Source organism: Carassius gibelio, chromosome A15 (genome assembly GCF_023724105.1).
Source record: "Carassius gibelio isolate Cgi1373 ecotype wild population from Czech Republic chromosome A15, carGib1.2-hapl.c, whole genome shotgun sequence".
NCBI lineage: Eukaryota > Metazoa > Chordata > Actinopteri > Cypriniformes > Cyprinidae > Carassius > Carassius gibelio.
In genome coordinates, this window is record NC_068385.1 from 20,490,862 (window position 1) to 20,501,081 (window position 10,220).

Sequence of the window (10,220 nt, forward strand, 5' to 3'; positions counted from 1 at the left end):
CCAGCACAGGCTTGCCTCGTAAGAGACCTTTGAGACGGTTCAAGGCAAGGTGCGTTGCTAACAACTCTAGGCAATTGATGTGCCACTGCAGCTGCGGGCCCGTCCAAACCCCTGAGACTGCATGCCCATTGTACGTGGCCCCCCCGGCGGTGGTGGAGGCATGCGTGTAAACCACAGCATACCTGGAGATCTGCTCTAGGGGCACCCCTGCCCATAGCCCACCTCGGGACTCGGCCATAAAGCCAGTGCCGGAGCGGTCTCATATGTGATAGGCCGAGCGGTGTAAGTGCCGCTGTGGCCACCATATGCCCCAGGAGCCTCTGAAAGAGTTTCAGTGGGACCGCCGTCCTGCTCTTGGACGTATTCAAGCAGGCTAGCACCGACCGCGCACGTTCCTCTGTGAGGCGTGCTGTCTGTTCGACCGAATCCAACTCCATACCGAGAAAAGAGATCCTCTGCAATGGTGAGAGTTTGCTCTTTTCCCAGCTGACCTGAAGGCCCAACAGGCTCAGGTGCCGGAGCACCACATCCCTGTGCTCGCACAACTGATCTCGAGACTGTGCTAGTATCAGCCAATTGAGAATGCGAACACTCTGCTCTCTGAGAGGAACGAGAGCTGCCTCCGTGACTTCCGTGAAGACACAGGGAGACTGGGACAGCCGGAAGGGCAGGACCTTGTACTGATATGCTAGTCCTTCGAACGCAAGCCGCAGAAAAGGTCTGTGACACGGAAGTATGGACACATGAAAGTACACGTCCTTCAGGTCGATCGCTGCAAACCAATCTTGGGGACGGACGCACCTGAAAATGCGTTTCTGTGTCAACATTTTGAACTGTAGCCGATAGAGGGCTCGATTCAAAACTCGCAGATCCAAGACCGGTCGTAACCCACCGCTTTTCTTGGGTACAATGAGGTACGGGCTGTAAAGCCCCTTCCTCATATCGGCTGGAGGGACCGGCTCTATCACGGCCTTCGCCAGTAGGACTGCGATCTCTTTCCGCAAGACAGGGGCATCGGACGCTTCCACTGTAGTGAAGCGGACACCGCAGAGCTTGGGGGGAAGCCGGGCGATCTGAATCGCATAGCCGAGGCTGATGGTTCGCAGAAGCCAGCGAGACGGGCTGGGTAGCGCTGACCAGGCGCCTAAGAACCGTACAAGCGGGACCAGCAGAACCACAGCCGTACCCGCAGTGGGGCAGCGAGGTGGAACACAGGGGCCCAACTCGGGCGGCTTGTGAGCAGGCCGGAGTGTGGTGCGAGTGTGGGGTGCAGGGCTCACCTGGTTCCACGGGTTGGCAGAGGGTGCGTGAGTAGGGCCTTTGTTGACGCTCTCGAACCGCCCGCAGCTGCCATCTGGCGAAGGAGGAGGATGAGTGAGGTCCGGTGCTTGGCCGTCCGCAACTCTCCGTGCCCTCCTGGGACCCAGAGAGGGAGGAAACTACTCTCCTGTCGAGATTTCCAAATTCTCCGCCTGGCCCTCCTCCAGGGGAGGGAGAGGTGCCTACACCATCCCCCAGAAAGCAGCTACCTCTCTCTGGGTCACCCGTCCCAGGGCCTCTTGCTCTTCTGCTTACCGTCAGGTTTGACGGGGGCCAGGACGGGAGGGGCAGCCTGCCTGTGCCCAGCTCAACGGCACCACTTGGAGGCTGCTGCAGATGCGACGCGTGAGCAGGGGCGGATGCAGGGGGCTGCCCTCGGCGACGAGCAGGCTGGGGCACTGCAGCCGGCGGGTGGGTGGAGATAGCAGCAGCTGCCCGCCGGGGCAGGATGTGTCGGATCGCCTCAGTCTGCTTCTGGGCAGCCGAGAATTGCTGGGCCAAAATCTCGACTGCGTCGCCGAAGAGGCCGGTCTGGGACACAGGGGCATTGAGAAACCGGACCTTGTCGGTGTCCCTTATGTCTGCCAGACCCAGCCACAGATGGCGCTCCTGGACCACTAATGTGGACATCGCACGACCCAGCGAACTCGCGGTGACCTTCGTCGCTCGAAGCGCAAGGTCAGTGGCGGTTCGGAGCTCTTCCAGAAGCGCTGGATCGTGACCACCCTCGTGCAGGTCTTTCAGTGCCGTGGGTTGCTCCACTGGATCGGAGGTGCTAGAGGAGTGATGGTCCCCAGAGGGTTGGTTCCCTGCGGGGTTTGCCACCACTGTGATCCTCAAACCACTCGCGCTACTGCCGGAAGTGGTTCTCGTCTGTCGGCCGCCAGAACGAGCCCCAGATCGCGGCCGCGGCAACGGGACTCCGCCCCCCTGAAGGTAGCGGAGCCTGGTTTGCAGCTCCGAGATGGTCATATTCCCGCAGTGAGAACATGACTCATCCACGAAAGCCACCTCAGCGTGCTCGACGCCCAGACACGTGAGGCAGCGATCGTGACCATCACCCGGTGCCAGGTAACGACCGCACCCAGAAACGCACGGGTGAAACGGCATCCTTATAAGGACGATCCGTCGTCTTTACAAAGACGCACCCGTGAAGCTCTTTTAGAGAGAATTTGCTCTTTTAGGAAATGCTCTTTCAGTGCTGAGGCGCACAGGGGGGATGGCCGCTTGCAACACGACAGGGGTAGTGCAACCTGAAGTGTGCAAATCCACTCGACACAGGAACGACCGCCGCTGAAGCGCCGTCTCGCCAACACACGAAGCTTCCGAGAGCGTGCTGAACCCGTAGTTCACAGCAGACACAGTTGAGCAGAGCGATACTAACGCTCGGCTCCGAAGCGAAAAGCTGGTATGCATTGCACCTGCTGCCCTCTTATACTCACGCAGTGATCAGCGGCAGCTGGATGCAATAATTGCATGCCAATGTGCATTGGCTCGTTTAGTTTACACTCTAAGTAGATTGGTCTATTGAAGCGATATCCCATATTCGTCGGTCATCCGACGTGGCGTCGAGAGTGACCGACTGAAAGGGAACCTCATAACTTTCATAATCTGATAATTCAACCCGTTATAATTAAACTGACATACTGACATGACAGTCTCACGCACGCGCTCGCTTTTCCATCAGCGCGACCCACGATTATACTTCACTCATATCCACTTATTGTAGTAGTAGCTATTACATGCCTCTAAATTAATGTATTAATAATAGCCTAGTTGGCCAACTAATAATTATAAAATGATGAGTCATGTAGCGGCGAGCATGCATTTCTGCGTCTGCACCTGTTGCTGCGGGCCACGCAGCAAAGAAGAGAGCGCTGGCCGAGTTTGAAAACATTGTGGAGCAGGACGAGGATGACGACGATGATGTACAGCAATATATGCGCCTCAATCACAACATGGAAGGTGATAGATGAGATGTCAAGGCTGGCTCGCTCTGTGTTTAGTGTCCCGCCAGCAGCAGCAGCGAACATGTCTTCAGTGCAGCGGGAAGAGAGGAGGACGGGGTTAAAACCTTCCACTCTGGAGCCTATTCTTTTTCTCCACGATGCTCTGTAAGAGACTGTTCTAACTTTTCATTTGACTGGACTTTATTTTCGTTTACCTGTTGGAAACTAATGGAAAAAAGAATGGACATGTTCTGTGGTGCATTTTTGAGTTAAGATAACCTGCAAGTTTGTTTTTAATTAATTGAATTTGTTTAGATTGTAGGCTTTTTTCTCATTTTGTTTGCGAGCGCTGTTGCGAGCCTGCCTCAGTATTTATTTATTTTTTATTTTATTTTACTCACTGTGGTTTAATAAATAAACATTTATTAAACTAACTGTATGTGTGATATGCTTGAAGTGTTTAATATCTATGGATTTTATTTTAGCCAAGTAAAGCATTAGCGTTCATTTGAGAGACTTAATTGATTAAATATGTTTTAGGCTGTCGGCTCAGCTGTTTAACGTTAATCGTCATTTTTTTTAAAAAATGCTTCAAACATTTTTCTAAACTAACTTGATAAAGAAATGAAAAGAAACATAACACAAAACTGACCCCTTTTTTAATTGCTGCAAATAGGTCAGGCTTCCGCTGTGTAATAAAATAAATAAATAAATAAATAAAAACACGGGCTCGGGCCGGACTCGGGCTGATAATTCTGATGAGCTGTCGGACACGGGTCGGGCTAGGGCCTGAGCGTCTCGGGCCAGGGCCGGGCTCGGGCCTAGATTTGAGGCCCGTGCAGGGCTCTAATTTGAGCCACAAGCAGGCCATAGCAATAACACATGTCAGCCAAGAGTAAAAAAAATTACCAGAGCTGGACCTTATCTGAGCCACAAAATCTGTGTATATTAAATATGAATTTCAGCCTTAATAAGCCTGTTAACAAGCAGAATCAATGAAGAAAAGAAGAGAACATAAAGAGAGATATGCAGAAACACAAGAACTACAACTGATTTCAGCCACAACCTTAGATGAAATCAATTGAAGATAAAGGAATAGATTAAATATCTGGATATCTCACCAGAGGAGGATTAAACAACTCCACAAACAGCTTTACCAACTTCACTTATTACTAACAGACTGATTTTATTTCTGTTAGACATCTACAAAAGTTTTATTGAGAATTAACAGAGGTTTAACTCTAATATGTGTCACCATAACAGTGATTAGTGTTTCCATTAGTTGCGCTCTTAACTCTTATTTTATCTTTTGTCTTTTTTTGGCTGCTGTGACAGTGTGTTTGTTAAACACATTTGCGGCATCAAAAAAAGCTAAAATGAATTTAGGTGATGGCGGTTATCTGTTGATGGTTTTATAATCATCGTGAAACAGGCTGATTTGCTTTTTTATCTAACAGTTGTTTCATTAATATATTCACATCACAAACCATGTGTTTCTGCAGCATGAGAACCAGCAATATTACAACAATCAGTTAGAAGATTTTAACAAGCATAAAAAAACTATATCTATGATGACACACACAGACATCAACAGTCAGCACATGAATCTCAACAATGGTGACACACAGACATCAACAGTCAGCACATGAATCTCAACAATGGTGACAATCAAATGTACCTTGCTGCAATGCATGCTTGGTACTAGCATAGTACAAAACTCCCAGCATGCATTTCAACATGAATAAATTATGCAGCTGAATTGTCCTATTATTTCATTTAATTCTTAATATTTTCTTATATTTTTTGCTGTTGTTTTGTTGTGACTGTAGCTTTTCAGTGAAGTTCTGAATTGATCAGTTTATCTTAATATTTTTGATTGTCACCATTATCGAGATTCATGTGCTGATTTTTTATATATGTGTGCGGCAGCGTAGTTTAAGCTTTTTTTTAGCTCATGTTTGATAAGATTTTAACTGATTGTTATAGTACTGCTGGATTTCATGCAGAAGAAACACAGGGTTTGTAATATGAATGTATCATTGGAACAACATAATTGTTAGAAGAAAAAAAAAACATCAGTGAACTTCATGATGATTATAAAACCATCAACAGAAAACAGCCGTCACTTGATATCATGTCAGTCTAGCTTTCTTTGAAGCTGCAAATGTGTTTAACAAACACAAAGTCACAGCCGCCAAAAAAGACAAAATATATAATAAGAGTTAAGAGCCCAACTAACGAAAACACTAATCACTGTTATGGTGACACACATTAGAGTTAAACCTCTGTTAATTTTAAATAAAAACTTTTGTAGATGTGTAAAATAAATAAAGTAAGTCTGGTTAGTAATAGGTGAAGCTGGTAAAGCTGTTTGTGGAGTTGTTTAATCCTCCTCTGGTGAGATATCCAGAGATTCTTTTATATTCAATTGATTTCATCTAAGATTGTGGCTGAAGTCAGTTGTAGTTCTTGTGTTTCTGCTCTTCTCTTTTTCTGGTTTCGTCTTTCCTTCATTGATTCTGCTTGTTAACAGGTTTATTAAAGCTGAAATTACTTCATATTTAATATACACAGATTTTGTGGCTCAGATAAGGTCCAGTTCTGGTTATTTTTTTTTACTCTTGGCTGACATGTGGCATTGATATGGCCTGCTTGTGGCTCAAATCTGGCAAACAGGAGCGGTCCGCACAAGTGCCATCACTCCACGCTGCATGTGGGCCAGATCATCTTTCCACGGGTGCCAGATGTGGTCCGGATCTGGGCCGAAACAATGTTGCTTTGTGGGTATGGTGTGTATGGTGTAACTGGGTCACATGCCAATCAGAGGAACCAATAATACTGTAGTATGCACAAACTATGATCATTAATATAACACTCAGAAAGAAGGAGAGCTAAAAATACCAAGATGACTGGATGTCATTAGAATGGAAAAGGGAAAATATATCAAATCCTAATAGTGTATAATTTCTGTGCCACTAGTGTAACCATACATGACTGCAAAAATAATATCAGTTTTCAAAAAGGTTTCATGAACCCCTTCCCCCTTTGGTTAAGCAAAAAGATAGTCCTGGCCCCAGTCACAGATGTTGTAAAGGCATACAAGTATAAAGCCCGACTGAGCTTACCGGATAATGTCATGTGGTGACGTTTAACTGACAAAGCTGACAGTTCGGGTGATTACTTCAGCTGTGTTTACTAAATTGGTTTATCTGGGAAATAAATGTATTTTAGCATTAAAAAGCACATACTGTATACAGTATGTCTGGAAAGTTGGTCAATAGAGTTTAATGACTTTTGCCGGTGTTTACGGAGCCACATTACGCACAGCAAATCTTCTAAACCATCCTCATATGCAAATACAAATTGAGTTGCAAATGCATGGCTTTTATTTGTTCATTAAAATGTCGATTATTGGATTTCATCACTTTAAAGAAACATAAAGTTAACAAATCATAGAATTTTCTTCCAACATTCTGACATTTGTTTTTGGTTTAAAGTTCACATTTACAGATATATTTATAGATTTGAAGGTCATTTAAGTAATCAAAGAGGATCTCAAACTTCTCTGTGTGGCATTTATCAATCAAACAGGTTTTATTCACATTTAAGGGTCATTGATTTATGCTTTATTCTTTGTTGACATCTAGGTACAGATTTTAAGCTTTCTGGTTATAGTACAATAAAAAAAAAGTAATTGCAAAATCAATATAAAAGGGAAAATGTGACAAAAATGAAGAATAATGTTATTTATTATCTGTGTTATTTGTATCAATGTCTATATTGCATATGTTTAGTGACCTCTGAGACGTAGGTTCCAAGAGCTTTATTCACTAAACATTGCAGGCACAATGTGAATGCTGAGCTTTAACTCAAGTGTTATGACAATTATAAGCATACCAAACCTTTGCTGTGGACTTTGATGTGGAAATTATGCAATCTGTATTTTGAAGCATCTTCGATTGAAATATTACCTCTGTTCTGTTGGTATTTTTTCTTAGAATGTACCGATATATATATAAAATCAAAATGAAAGTGGTTGCTGTAGACATTCAATAGCCCTGTTTTAAAAGTTATTTCTGAATTAATTCTGTTAAACAAATTCATATTAGATATAATAATTAAAATGTATTGGTTTCAATCTGTTTGCACTTGTTCTGCTTTGTTTTATGGATCTGAATGCTCTACAATTAACTGGATTTCAAGCACATGGACAAAGTTTATGAATTTTCTATACTGATTGGTTGGCAGGCTTGCATTAAGCAAGCAATTAGGAATGAGAAGTCATGCTGTATTCAGAATAAGTCACGGCTGAAGGTGTGTGTTTGTATGTGTGTGTGTGTCTTTGTTTTTGAAATGTTATCCTGCTTGTCCAGCCCTTAAATTTCCACCCTGTTAGGCTATATTATGGATAATGTTTTGTCCTATCAAAATTTTATTTTAAACAAATCTGACTAGTTATAAAAGTTCTGTTAATCTGTATAAGGTTAGCTAGCTAAATGTTGATTACTCGATGAGCTATGGTTAACTTAGCTCAAAATTTTCCACCCTGTTAGAAATTCTAATAGAATAAATCCAGCGCAGCGTTAGTTCAGTCAGACCATGGCGGCAAGGCTGTGAACAGCTGATGCGGACAGGCGTCAAATCGCTCCAAACACCACCTCTCTCCTATTAGACAAGGGACATATATATACGTGGCACTACTGCTCGGTAGTGATGGGAAGTTCGGATCATTTTACCGACTCTGACTTTTGAGTCTCGTTCAGCAAAATGAACGAATCTTTTTTCGAGTCATTTCGTTCATTTTAGCAAAATGTTATTAAAATATTAAGTGCTACCTCCCCAACACATCTAGTACTTATGCAAACGTTGATCACACAACAAACAATACAAAAATAAAATGCTATAAGTTACAGAAAAAAATATTCATTCTTTACCTGGGTCTTCAGTCTGTGATTAGCTCATCTCACCTCTTATCTGACAAGAAGTCTTCGGGTTTAAGTCATTCCTTAATAACATGACAGACCCATACGCAAAACCAACGCGGTCTTGAGCCGGAATGAGAATTGATTAGTTAATCTCATGAGTCTCGGGTCGAGTTTGACTTGTTCCTTAATCACATGACAGACCCATACGCCAAACTAACGCGGTCTTGAGTCGGAAAGAGAATTGATTAGTTCATCTCATGAGTCTTTCGGGTCGAGTTTGACTCGTTCCTTAATCACGTGACAGACCCATGCGCTATTTCTGACATTTCTGTCACTGTGTTTTTGTTACTGTTTGTTGAGGATCTATGGTTTGTTATTATTTTATAAATAAATAAAACCCTGTTACAAATAACATATTGATTAATTTGTCTTCTTGACTGTCTATCGGTAAATAAACATTAGGCTATATAATAATATAATAATCCTAGTTTACAATAAAAAGTATTTATAGACTAGTTTGTTCATTTTTACTCCAATTTTGAGTTTGCTGGTATAATAATTGCTTTTCCTAGGCAGACTTGACAGATTGGTGTAATATATGTATAAGAAGATTTCTCAAAAAAGGACATAATGACATACATTAAAAGCAAATAACATTTTGAATTTGAATTATTAATGTTAGTTTAAGACATTAAGGTTATGAAAACTTCAGCTTTAACAGTTTTAACCCAGCTCAGAGTGAGGAGTTTCAGATCCTGGTGCGCTGCCAATGCAGGGGCCATGTTTTGGGAAGACTTTGACGAAAGGGTAGCAAGTCTGAGGCCTTCTGCTACCTCTTCTAAGACCTCAGATGCTATGATGGAGATGCGGGCCAACCTTGCAGAGCCACTCTGCTTGGTGGAGGAGATGTTCACCGGTATACAAAAGCCTTTCTGAAGTCACAAAGACAAGACTTTGCATTGTGGCCACATCCGTGCCATCTGAAATTTTCTTTTCTAAAACTGGGCAGATTATCTCAGACACACAGCAAAATCCCCAGTGTTAATTTAACACTCTGAGTGTGGACTCATATAAACACTGAAGCAGTGTTAAAAGTAACACTGAAGCAGAGTTGAAGTTAATGAGATAATTAAGAAGTTAATTGAGTTGTGATTAAGCATTATTGAAGACACCTGATGTTAACAAGCAGAATCACAAACAAGAAAAATCACAATTTGTGTATCACCATTATAGTGGTCAGTGTTTGCTTTAGCTGGGATCTTGGCTTGTAACTTTTTACTTTTAAAGTTTGTTTGTCAAACCAAGAGCAAAAATCATCGCGTGTTGATGGTTATGTTTTAATGTAATCATTGTTTGACATGAATCACTGAACTCATTTGCGGTCTTTTCTCAAAGTAAAACTTCCATTATTGATTGTCACAGCTTTGATTCCACAATGAAAAAATCTGTATTTTCTATACATTTTGTAGATATCTCTTGCAAGTGATTCTGATTTTTTTTATTAAAGAATTCTAATTTTAAGCACACACAGATAACAATAATCAACGTATGAATCTCAACAACGGTGACAGACAACATATTCAGACTAGAATTTAAAGTTAGTGAACTAACTTTGATGTTGGCTTGGCCATCTTGGCCATGGGGCAAAAGAGCCACAGTACTTGTGTGCCCAACATTCTTGAGTTGCCCCGCTGCAAAAAAAATAAAATAATAATACCATAAAAAAATACACCTGCAACATTCTTTTTCCATGGTCCCTTGCTTTTTTCTTTTTAAATAAAAAGCCTAGGCTATGATAACAGCTACAACAGGGTTGTCTAGTTGAATGCGAAATAAGTCATGCAAAAACCATAATCTCCTAAATACCATTCAATTTAATCTTATTTTAATAGTACTGACAACATATTTTAAGTTATCACACATTACTGAAAAATTAAAGAAGGGACACTATATATAGTATACTTCGGCGAGTCAACAGCTAAACAAAAAGTCCTGTTTCATTACAAAATACTGTAACTTTTATAAA